Below are 13,270 nucleotides of genomic sequence, written 5' to 3'. Positions count from 1 at the left end.
AAAGAGAGAGAGAGAATTCCCACTAAATCCTCGTTCTTGCAGTGGCCTAGAGAAACAATGCGTATTTTTAGACTGTATCCACATAAAGCTACATAAAAAGATATTCTCTTAAAAATCCAAGACACCTATGAAGAAATGTACTATTCCTTCAAAGCTTACCTGCTTATTTGCTCCACAAGACTGCCAGCAATGCCTGAAATTATAACAGCAATGTTAACAGTGACTCTGATGTCTGAAAATTTGTTCTGAACTTCTGAAATCATAAAAAAAAAAAAAAAAAAAAAAAAAAATGCCAAACCAACAAAACTAGGTAAGGGAAAAACCCCTGAGAACCAGGCATTCACAATTCTTGAAAGGCTTCCCAGGAGGTGGCTCATGTCTGCCGGTGTGACAATCACAGGTGTGTCTCCCCTTTCTCCACTGTCTCTATGAGTCCTGGAAACCAGTGCAGATTGGCAAAGGGAAACAGATTATTTCTCCTTAGACCTTTTATGAAGACTTTCCACATCCCTTAGGTTGTTTTTTTGTTTATTTTTGTATTTTGTCATCCTGACTGTGACCTGCACACACATTTTTTGAACTCTTTTTCAAATGAATCTGAGGGAAATGGAAATGGATGTACATTCTGGATTAAAAGATAGGATTTTATTGTCTTGAGGTCTAACAAAAGGATTCCTATTACCTCCAATGTAAAGAATTTCTTTTAAAATACAGCTAAAGCCCTATAATCTGATGTTGATGATTATGTTTCTGGCTGCCCAACACTTTTGAACACCTTTCTGATTTTTGATAAGTGCCAACTTTTCAAGGTTAAAAATTCAGATATCTCACTTGTTCAAACTTTTTTACGGCAGAGTACAAGCAGGTAATTTGGTGCCAGTAGCCTGCTCACCCATAGGAGCCTTCAGTCCAGAAGTGAACGACATGAAAGATAAACTCTATGTGGAGCTTCCATTTCACTGGAGACAGTAATGGCAAAGACTTTCAGCTTTTAGGAGAAGCTGTGATTACAAGGAAAGGGATTTACAAGGTGGAATCAGCAGGAGGAGTTGAAGCAGGAGGAGTTGCAGGCAGCAGGAGGAGTTGAAGCCAATCTTCTTACTTGCATTGTTTCTGTTGAAAAATATGCTGTAATTCTTATCTTTATTCCTCTCTACTTAACATGTCTTTTTTTATATGGCTCCATTTGAGATTTCCTTCTTATTACAGTTTAGAGAATTTGATTATGATGTGTCATAGTGTAGTTTTCTTTATGTCTTTTGTGCTTGGAGTTCATTGACTATCTTGGATCTGTACGTTTTAAGTTTTTATCAAATTTGATAAAAATTCAGCTATTATTTCTTTAAATATTTTTTGTCTCACCCACCCTCTTTCTTCTCTTTTCTGTAGATTTCAGTTCATATAATAGACCATTGAAATGATCCCATATCTCAGTGATTCTCTTCTTCTTCTACATCTTATTTTTTTTTTTTTTTGTCTTTTTCTGTGTTTCATTTTGCAGTTTCTATTGTTATGCCATCAAGTTTACTGGTTACTTCTTCTACAGTGTCTAATCTGCCAATAATTCTATCCAGTGAAATTTTAAATATCTAACATTGTAGTTAACATCTCTGGAAATATGATTGGAGTTTTTTATTTATATCATATTTTTGCTTAGCTTGTTCAGTCTTTCCTCTAGCCTTTTAAAAATCTGGAATATAGTTATAAAACTCCCTTAATGTCTTTGTCTGCTAATTCTAACATATGTTTCAGTTCTTGGATCCATTCTGAATGATTGGGTTTTTATTGTCATATGAGGCATATTCTCCTCCTTCTGTGTGTCCCTGGTAATTGTGTATTGGATGCCAGATATTAAGAATTTTATCTTGGCTGGATACAGTGACTCATGCCTGTAATCCTAGCACTCTGAGAGGCCAAGGCAGGAGGACTGCTTTGAGACCAGCCCGAACAGCAGTGAGACCTCATCTCTACTAAAAATACAAAAATTAGCCAGGCATGGTGATGTACACCTGTAGTCCCAGATACTCGGGAGGCTGAGGCAGGAGGATTGCTTGATCCCAGGAGTTTGAGGTTGCTGTGAGCTAGGCTAACACTAGAGCACTTTACCCAGAGGACAAAGGGGGACTCTGTCTCAAAAAAAAAAAGAATTTTATCTTGTTGGGTGCTGAATATTTTTGTATTCCTGTAAGTCTTCTTGAACTTTGTTCTTGAATGCAGTTAAGTTATTGTGAAACCCTTTGATTTGCTTGGATCTGGCTTTTCTAATTTGTTAGGTAGGTCCAGAGAAGGGCCCATTTTAAGGCTCATTATTTTCCACTTCTAAGGCAAGATCTTTCAGAGTGTTCTACACAATGCCTATTGAATTATGAGTTTTTTCATTTTGGCTGGTGACAAGAGGTACTATTTCAGGCTCTGTGTGAACACCAGGTACTGTTCACTCTAATATTTTTAAGTAGTTCTTTCTTTTGCCCTAGGGAGTTTCCTCACATGCATGTGTTGATCATTACTCCTCACAATACTTAAAAAGTACTGCCTGGAGATCTCTAGATTTCTCTGTGTGTGCAGCATTGTCCTCCATAGCATTCTGTTCTTCAAACTTTAGCAGATTTTGCATCGCCATATTCCCAGCTGCATCACTTTAATTCAGGAAGACTTCTGAGCTCTGTCTGGGTTTTTCTTCCCTGACTGAGACCTGCAAATGCACTATAAGCAATCAACTGAGGCAAGCATAACACTCACCTCATTTGTTTCCCATTCTCAGGGGAAACAGTTCTTCACTGGTTGATATCCAATGTCTTGAAAATCATTGTTTTATATATTATTTCCAAATTTTTAGTGGATTCTGCCAGGAAAATACAGTGCCCCTTACTCCATCTTGACCAACACCATAAGTCTTAAGTCAAAGCCTCCTGGATAAGGCATGCTACCTTAGGACATCTTTGCAGAGTTCTCTTGGCTATTTCCAGGAGTGTCTAAGAAGCATTTCATATGTATCCTTTGCTATTATCTGTGCTCCTCCATTAGGGCCTAGTTTTACCTGTGGCAATCCTAATCAGAATCCCAGAGGAATTTTTGTAGATATCAGCAAGCTAATTCTAAAATTTATATGGAAAGGCAAAATAAAGAGAAGAACCAGAAAATTTTGGAAAATCAGAACAAGATTGGACAAATAATTCTTAACATCAATCCTGCTGAAGGTGCAGAGCAATTGAAACTCTCATTTGCCGCTGGTGAGAATGCAACATGATACAGCCACTTTGAAAAGCAGTTTGTCTCATTCTTACAAAGTTAAATAAATGTATATTTGCCACATGACCTCATCATTCCACTCCTTGGGGTGGGATTGAAATGAAAACTTATTTATACAAAGGTCTGTATGCCGACATTTATAGCACCTGTATTCATAATCACCAAAAACGGGAACTAATCTATCTGTCCTTCAAAAGCGGAATGGATGAACAGTCTGTGATACATCCATGTAATGGAATACTACTCAATAACAATAAAAAAAGAATGAACTGCTTGCTAATATATGGAATAGAACGGATAAATCTCAAATGCATTGTGCCAAATGAAAATACCCAGGCACAAAAAAGTAAAGCATAAATAATTTCATTTATATGATATTCTGGAAAAGCAAAACCTTAGGGATGGTGAAGAGATCAGTAGCTGACAGTACTTAGGGCTGAAGGAGAAGTTGTAAACAATGGGCATGCACGAGAGAATGACGGAACTGTTCTGTCTCTTCATTGCGGTGACGGTGTGTGACCCTTTGCATTTGTCAAAATTTAGAAAACTATAAACCAAGAAGAGTGAACCCTTCTGTATGTAAATAAAAAAGTAAAATTTGAAAACCTATATCCTGAATATTGAAACACCCACCACTTTTCCATGACTCAGCTCTAAGAATCCAGCCAGGCAAGTAGACATATTCCCTAGGGCTAGAGACTGGAGGATTCTTCTCTTGAGATATAAAAAGTCTGAGTGGAGGATGAGGGGACGATTTGCATATACTGACATTGGAGAACACACTCCTGAAACAGCTGGGCCTCTGCTGTGAAACCTGGGTGAAGTCCTGGTGGATAAGTCCTGCCCACACGCACATTCCAAACAGCTTCTTAGTATTAACTGGCATTCTAGAAGCCATGGATGTTTGAGGAAAGCCTCTAACATGAAAGAAACCAGTACAAATTCAGAAAGGAATAAAATTCAGAGACAATGCAGAAAGCTGAAGAAAAATTTTAAAACTCCTGTTTAATATCCTCGAAGCACTCATAGAAGATACCGATTCCATTTTAAAAATACAATAAACAAAGATACAGAGAGTAATTAAGAATTCCTGGAAATTAAATATAGAGCAGAGAAAATTTTAAAATAGCAGGACTAAAAGATAATTTAAGGAATATCTCCAGCCAGGTATGCTGGCTCACACCCGTAATCCTGACACTTTGGGAGGCCAAGGTAGGAGGATTGCTTGAGGCCAGGAGTTTGAGACCAGCCTGAGCAAAAGCAAGACCGTGTCTCTACAAAAAATAATAAAAAAAAATTACCTGGGCATGGCGGGCTCCTGTAGTCCTAGCTACTTGAGAGGCTGAGGCTGGAGGATCACGTGAGCCCAGGAGTTTGAGGTTCCAGTGAGCTATGATGATACCACTGCATCCTGGCCCAGGTAACAGAGCAAGACAATGTCTAAAAAATAAAAATAAAAATAAAAGAATATTTCCCAGAAAGTAGAACTGAAGACGAAGAGATAAAAATCAAAAAAAAAAATTCTGTGAAGTTGCATAATTAATTCAAAAATCCCACATCCAAATGATAAGTAAAACAAAAAGAGAACAAAGAAAATAGAGAAGAAATTTGGCTAATAAAAAATACAAAAGCATTTCTAGAATTGAAATTATGAACCCATCAAAATGAATAAGAAAGGACCCACCCAAAGCATGTCAATGTGAATTTTAAAAACACCAAAAATAGATAAATAAATAAGATCCAAAAGGTTTTCGGGGAGAAAAGGCTGACTGCATTTAAAGAATAAAGAATCTCAATGACATGTACTTCTTATGAAAGACATTGGAAACCAGGAGACAATGGAGCAATACCTTCAGAACTGTGAGAAAAAATTAGCATCCCTATCCAGCTAACCTATCTAAGGTATAAAGGTGATAGAAACAGATTTTTAGATATTCAGAGTCCCAAAAGTGTTAGTTGCCAATTTCCATGCACTATTTCTCAGTAAGCTACTGAGTGATGTTATGTAGAAGAATAAGAGGATAAAGAAGACAAAGAAAGAGTAAAAGTAAGGAACAGGGGAGGGATCTAATTTAGAAGTGACACACAGGGTATCTCGGGATGCCATCTCCGTAATAGGATGTATCAAACCATCCAGATTAGAAGAGGAGGACAGGAAGGTACAAGAGCTATGTCTCCAGCGGAAAACAAACTGGAATTGATAAATTACCAGCTATGTTTTACCACGTGGAAAATGGTATCAAAAATAGTAGTTCTTGTGAAAAGTTTGGGAAGAATTTGTGATGGGAACATTAAAAAAAACTAGCAAATAAAAATGAAGTAAATGTCAACTCCAAGGAAAACATATAGTTTCATGTAAAAGAAAAAAAATCCTAGAACAAGATTTTGCTCAGCAGTGAATAATACCTTCATAGCCATAAAAATGTAACATTTATTATGTATTTTATTAAAAATGATTCTATAACTATATTGGGAGGATGGAGGAAGGAAGACATTGAGGGGTGGGTTGGTCTCATTAGACACCAAATGTTCATCATTCGTACCAGGAATTCAACAGACAGCGTCTAAAACTGGAAAAAGATCAAAGTGACAGTAATAGTTAAAATTGTATAGGAGATTATCAGAAGAAATAGCTAAAAGAAGTAAATAGGTTGCTTCTGAGAAACCCAACTCAGAGACTGGGGCAAAGGAAGTGCTATTTTTATCAGAAGATGTTGTAATTTTTTTTTTTTAAAAAAAAACTCCATGCATGCTTTACTTTGATAAAATTATAATTTAAAAATTGCAATTGCAATTGCCTATTGTGAGAATGTCAGTCAGAGTGGAAGGCTACAGAATAATATTTTTGGAGCAAAGGGAAGCTGTTTATTGTTTTTCAAATCTGCTATGCATAGAGCTGGCCCTGTTAGTTTCTAGGGAAGCAGAACAGCAGGATTCTCAAGTTTCAGACCTTCGTATAACATTGTTTTCTTTAAAGAAAGCAAAGGGAGAAAAACTATATTATAATTCTTTTTAACTCCGTTTTCTTTTTGTGGTCTTTTTAAATAGGACTTTTTTTTCTGCCAACATAGTCACCCAGCACTTTAATGCCAGCATAGTTTGCTGTCCTAGACAGCGGACAACCAGCCTATATAATAAGATTGGCCCTGACATTATGAAATTGACATACCTAAATGTCACCATAGACAGGAAAATGCAGAATCAGGGTTTTTTGTTTTTGTTTTTTTTGAGACAGAGTCTCGCTTTGTTGCCTGGGCTAGAGTGAGTGCCGTGGCATCAGCCTAGCTCACAGCAACCTCAAACTCCTGGGCTTAAGCAATCCTACTGCCTCAGCCTCCCGAGTAGCTGGGACTACAGGCATGCACCACCATGCCCGGCTAATTTTTTCTATGTATATTTTAGTTGGCCAGATCATTTCTTTCTATTTTTTTAGTAGAGACGGGGTCTCGCTCTTGCTCAGGCTGGTCTCGAACTCCTGACCTTGAGCGATCCACCTGCCTTGGCCTCCCAGAGTGCTAGGATTACAGGCGTGAGCCACCGCGCCCGGCTAGAATCGGGTTTTAGTAGGGTCAGCCCTTAGACTGTCCAAGAAACAATTTAGCACTCTGAAAAGGTCCCAGAATGGCATTCCCGAGGCTCATGATCAAGACCCCTGGGGCTATAGCTCCCAACCCCCACTCTTAGTATCTGGAAACTTTCAGAAAAATCTCCCAAGTGTCCAGGAATTAGTATTTCAAGCATCGCTTTCCCTCCAGTTCTAGAGGTAATGGAACATCACTTTCTGTTCCCACAGCTCTACTCTCCGAAACCCTAGCCGAGCTCTGGCCTTGCCTACTTAGCCCCCTTTCAGCTCTGATAGGGTTTCACAGGGTCTGTCTTCTTGCTCCCCTCCAACTCCTTTAGTTTTCTTCTCTTTCAGTTCCTATGACCCCTACTTAAAGTTCTGTCTACCAAAAAGTAGCTTCTATGGCAGAGGCAGGTCCCAGCCACACCTCGTAGGTGACCCCAGGCGTGCCCCCAAGTAATAGAGGCTTTACTTGATCTCGTGACCTAGAAGTCTTTACCACATGAAATTTCAAATAACTATCAAGGTTTTCTCACTTGTTTTGCTCTGTTTTAATATCATAAAACAAATCTGAATTCTGGGACCATCCTTTTACAGAAGTAAACTGTCGTTGGGGGGCAAAGGACCTTGGAGAGCCTACAAACGTCTCCAGAGAGAATGAATGTGGCAACTTAAAATGATGACATTATTTCCATTTTGAGTCAGCGTACTACTGATAAGCCCTTAAAAGCATGTTTATTGCCTCGCTGGATAATGCTCTTACAGCGTCCCAATGTACAGCACCCAAGGGAATAGGATTAGCTGTGGCTAAACATGCCGAGAATTCTTTATCATTTGCAGGAGAAAGAATTTTCTTTGAGTTACAGCACTGGAAACAGAGCCAACTTACTCTCAATGGCCTGCCATTTAAGTGAGATAATGTGTTTCTGAGGCATTGAGTGAAGCCAGGAACCAATGTCAGACCAAAGTGCCTTAAAGCAGAGAAGAAAAGTCTAAATTATTCGTTATGGGTCATATCTTTCATTTCCTGGATTTGGCTAACTCCACTGGAACCTCACCAGGAGGTGCCCTAGACTAGACTAGACTAGATTGTGCCCTAGACTAGAACTTGTTAAACTGTATCCAAAAAGGCATAGTTACCAACATATCTGCCTGATAAATTATTCCCGCTTATAAACATGGTGGTCATGTATCTTAGACTTTTCTGGGACAATCCCAGTTGAAATTTATTCTTTTCTAGGCAGTACGTGGTCAACGTATGTAACCTGCAATTCTGTACCCCCCATAACAATAAGATGAAATAAAAAAAAAAAAAAAAGAAATTTATTCTTTTCTATAAGGACAGCACGTTCAATGTTTAACCAAATGTGATTCCATGTTATTCAGAACATCGATTGCTGGACCTCACGTTCTGATTTGAAGTTTATAAAAAAAGGTCACCGTGAGCTCTCACAAAATGTTGTAGTGATATTCCACCGCATTTGTGATACTCAGGAATTTGAGCTAATTTAGCTTCGATTCACAAAATCCGTAAAAAGCACTTGAAAGGTGATGGTATTTATCCTTCTCGTTCAGGGGGGAAGTCAGTCATACCGGAATCATCCCAGACTAATGAGAATTTATCCTGATTTCTAAAGATGTTTAAAAAAGCAAATCAACAAACCTCCTTCCGTTACACCCTTCCTTTCTGAATTCACAATCATGTTCTGGAGGAGGAAAAAAGCAAAGTTCTAGACCTAGTGGTCCCATACTTGTAGTGAAGGCCGTTTGCCCATTAACTGACTGGGGAAAGGGCCTCAGTGTCCAAATTCTGTTTGATTTTTGTTTTCCTAAGCCATTCCCAAAGGCAGCAAAAATGACTATATCTCAAACTAACACATTCATTATAATATAAAACACCTTGCATGTGCCCATGTGCTGTAATTTCTCCCACCTGCCGATTCCTCTCCTCTCCTGGCTGCCATACAGCCCGTGCGCCCTCTGGAGGCTCCAGACCCAGTAAATAAGCTCCCTGCTGGTGCAAACTTAGTCACTGACACTGAATCCACCCCTTCCTTAACGGAAAGCTGCCCCGCTCTGCAGGAAGCTGCTCCCAAAGCCTCAGCCCTGGAGGTTGTTCGTCTCCACCAGTGTCGCTCCAGGGTGGGGAGGGAGAGGTGGCATTTCTCTGCCTCTGTGTAAAAATGCCCTCCTTTCAATGCTCGTGCCATCTTCCTCTCCCTTGGCACCTTCTTCCCCCTCTTGTCTAGGACTTTAGGTCTCTGAGGTCCTGACAACGCCTTTCATTCCTGAATCGCATGTGCCTTGCCGTCCTGCGCTCTCCCAGACCCGCATGTTGTTTATGGCAAACGCACATGGCCCGTCCGACACATGGTCTCCAACGACCTTCACCTTTGCAGCCATGTATTACCACGGATCTCGGGGTCACATGTGTGCCTCTGAAGGCCTCAATTCCAATTTTCTCCTCTCTGACTAGCTTACTCTTCTAGGTCTTTCCTGACCCCCCGTTATTGATTATCTGACGTACTCACTCATGAACTCGCTCATTGCCTTCACCCAGGACTTTTGCTGTGACTGTTGGGGGCACCCCAGCCCTGCACCTGCTACAACACCTGCTTTGATCCCACACCTAGACCAATAAGCTTCTGGAACTGCAGGGTGGAGCCATTTCAGTGCTGTGGCCTCCAACCTCAGCTGTGCCCTGTTCTTAGCACCAGGAAATCCCACCCCATGGTCATGCCCTGGTCATTTCAGACCAGCTCTCCTCTCCCTCACCATCTTCCAGGCACTCTGCTCATCTGCCTTTCCCTGCATTTCAACTGACACACCGGTCTCTTGCTACTTGGAGAAAATTGAATCAAACTGATAGGACTTTCCTCAAATTCTCCCCTCCCTCTATAAATTATAGCTTCTCCCACACCCATCCTTGCCTTGTTTGCTCTAACTCCAAGCATTGAGCTACAGCCCATGGCCAACCTCCCCACCTGTGCTCCTGACCTTGTTCTTGCTGTCCCTGCAGGGCCCTCAGCCACCAGCCGTCTTCAGCCACAATGTGTTCCCTACAGGACAACGTTTACACTTCCTATCATGGTTTATTCCAACCTCGCCTCTTTTCACTCTTATCCACTCTCTCTGCTCTACAACTGCATGGACCAATACAATGTCCCCTAGACACATATGGCTTTTTAATTTACATTTATTTAAATTAAATAAAATGGGCTAGGCATCCTGGCTCATGCCTATAATCCTAATATTTTGGGAGGCTGAGAAGGGAGTATCCTTTGAGGCCAGGAATTCAAGACCAGCCTGGGCAACATAGTGAGACCCTGTCTCTACAAAAAATAATTTCAAAAAATTAGCAGGGTGTGGTGGCGCATGCCTGTAGTCCCAGCTACTTGAGAGGCTAAGGCAGGAGGATCGCTTGAGCCCAAGAGTTGGAGGTTGCAGTGAGCTATGATGATACCACTGTACTCTAGTCTGGGCAACAGAGAACTTGTCTCAAAAAAATAAACAAAAATAAAGTTAAGTAAAATTAAATTCAGTTACTCAGTTGCACTAGCCTTTTTTTGTTTGTTTTTGTTTTTGTTTTTGAGACAGAGTCTCACTATGTTGCCTGAGCTAGAGTGCTGTGGTGTCAGCCCAGCTCACAGCAACCTCAAACTGCTGGGCTCAAGCAATCCTTCTGCCTCAGTCTCCAGAGTAGCTCGACTATGGGCATGCGCCACCATGCCCGGCTAATTTTTTCTCTATATTTTTAGCCGTCCAGACCATTTCTTTCTATTTTTTAATAGAGACGGGATCTCGCTCTTGCTCAGGCTGGTCTCGAACTCCTGTCCTCGAGTGATCCTCCTGCCTCGACCTCCCAGAGTGCTAGGATTACAGGCGTGAGCCACCACGCCCGGCCAGCACTAGCCATTTTTAAAGTGCCCTGTGGCCACATGTGGCAAGTGTCTACTGTACTGGATGCACAGACATAAAACATTTCTATCATTCAAGAAAGTTCTCTTGGACAGCACAGCTCACCTTACTGAATGCATCTCCCTGAAAAGGCCAAAGTCTCTTGTGTCTCTGGGTCATCGCACAGTGGGATGTAGGGACTGTTGATACATTCACTCTGGCCTGCTACACATACTATTGTGTGGAAATCCACTTCCAGACGCAACCTTTGGTATGATTGCAAACAAACATTAAAGTCTTTATTTATCTTCACGTGGTAATTCGTGTGCCATTAAGGTACCCACGTATTTCTCTGTCCAGGTAAAAGTAAAGACTAGGCAGATGCACTGACGGGGACATAGAGCATGACACCTTCAAGGAACACCTTCGATCCCATCCTCCCAGTCTCCCCGATCTCCGTATAATCAAAACACGAACTGCCATTGTACATAGAGCAGTCATCCTACCTTCAAGCTTATTACAGATTCTCCTTAGAAAACCTTTTTCCAATTTTTTTTAAAGAGAACCTACAACAAACCTCCTAATTACCTTTGCTGAAACTTTGTTAGTGCATCCAGATGAGTAAATTGTCACGCAGCAGAAAGAATACTTGCTCTCTGGCCGGGCGCGGTGGCTCACGCCTGTAATCCTAGCACTCTGGGAGGCCGAGGTGGGCGGATCATTTGAGCTCAGGAGTTCGAGACCAGCCTGAGCAAGAGCGAGACCCCATCTCTACTAAAAATAGAAAGAAATTATATGGACAGCTAAAAATATATATATAGAAAAAATTAGCCGGGCATGGTGGTGCATGCCTGTAGTCCCAACTACTCGGGAGGCTGAGACAGGAGGATCGCTTGAGCTCAGGAGTTTGAGGTTGCTGTGAGCTAGGCAGACGCCATGGCACTCACTCTAGCCTGGGCAACAAAGTGAGACTCTGTCTCAAAAAAAAAAAAAAAAAAAAAAAGAATACTTGCTCTCCCAAACACGACGCTGCTTTAGGAAAAGTTCAGGAGAAGTTGCAGTGAGAAAGAGGAAAACGTTGAACTTTTTTTTTTCAACTGCACATATTCCCCTAAATGAGGCCTTTGCAGTGTGGCTCGATTATTTCCTTTAAAGTGAATTCGTAGAAGATCAGGAATAGCAACACTTAAATATAAATATAAAGCACATTCCAAGTCCAAATATCAAGTTGGTGGTAATTATTGATCATTTGGGATACACTTCATAAACCTCGGGACCGGAATGAGAGGTGGGAGAGCCCAGGTGGGCCACCGCCAGGGGCTGGCTGTGGATGGGCAGTTTGCTTCCCGGGCTTCCGTCTCCCCATGCATGAAACAACAGAACCAGAGAAGATTCTCTCCAAGCTCCCTTTGCACTCTCAAAGCAAGGATGTTGCTGGGTTGCAGGTCGAGGAAGGGCGTTCCTTAATACAATCAATATTTTCTCAATCATATGTAAAGAGCAAAGTAAATCCAACTTCACGTTCCTCTTCCCTTAAATAGGCCACCACTTAATTCTTTGTGCGTAGGAGTTTTTGGCATCTCCATCACTTAAAATTGGAGAAATAAATATGAATGCAATGCTCTGCAAGAGCAGGCTGTGGAGATGGGAAGTGGAGGGGTGTAGGAGGAATAGATGGCAGGAGAAGAGACTGCACAGGTCACAGTGCTAGTGTGACCTCATTAGAGCGGTGGACGTGGCCCGCTGTCTGCAGGTAAGAGGCATTTCCCTTCGACAGGACATAGAACTTTCCTTCACTCCCCTCGGCTTCGCATTTGTGCAGACTGCATTCGGGCCATTTCCAGCATGACATACTCTTTTAAAAGATCACAAATATGCAAACATTATCTGTAAATGTGATTTGAACATTTAGTTGTTTCAAAGCCTCTTCTGAGAGTACTGGCCCCGTATCCGAGGGCTCAGATACACTCACAAGTTGCATCTCGGATGCTGGAGGGGAGAAGCGGGGTCGTGCAACGCTGCTTTGGTTTACTATTTTTCAGTATTATAGTGATAAATGAATGGAGAAAAGGACACAGTCCAAGGTGGAGGAAAGAGTATTTTTCTTCTGCAATATGAAACTTTTAATTATTTTAAATGTGTAACTTAGTCAACTTGGAAGCAGTCCACCTCAGAGTAAAATAAAAAGAAATGAAAATTGATGATGCAAGGGTCCAGTGACTAAAAAAAAATTTAAGTTATTGCAAATAGAATGTAAAACCTCTCTAAGCAATTGCAACTTCTAGGATTGGGGTGGGTGTGTGTGTTCTCATGTGTTCAGTTAAAATATCATCGTGCAGATTATTATTTTCTTGGAAGACAAAAATAAAGGTTATTTTTAGTGCACCTTGTAGCCAGATGCAGTCTTTAAAAAGCTTTGTACGCCACATATTTATTTAAGGAACGATTATATACAAATTGCACCCAACAACGCCACACACTTTAATCGCCTCCTCTCCAAACAAAAACAAACAAAGAAGGCTGCTTTGCTTTGAAATGCTTCTGAATTAACACCCTAAA

This window comes from Eulemur rufifrons, chromosome 25 (assembly GCF_041146395.1).
Source record: "Eulemur rufifrons isolate Redbay chromosome 25, OSU_ERuf_1, whole genome shotgun sequence".
Lineage (NCBI taxonomy): Eukaryota > Metazoa > Chordata > Mammalia > Primates > Lemuridae > Eulemur > Eulemur rufifrons.
The sequence above is the reverse complement of the archived record's forward strand: the minus strand, read 5'-3'. Positions refer to the sequence as shown.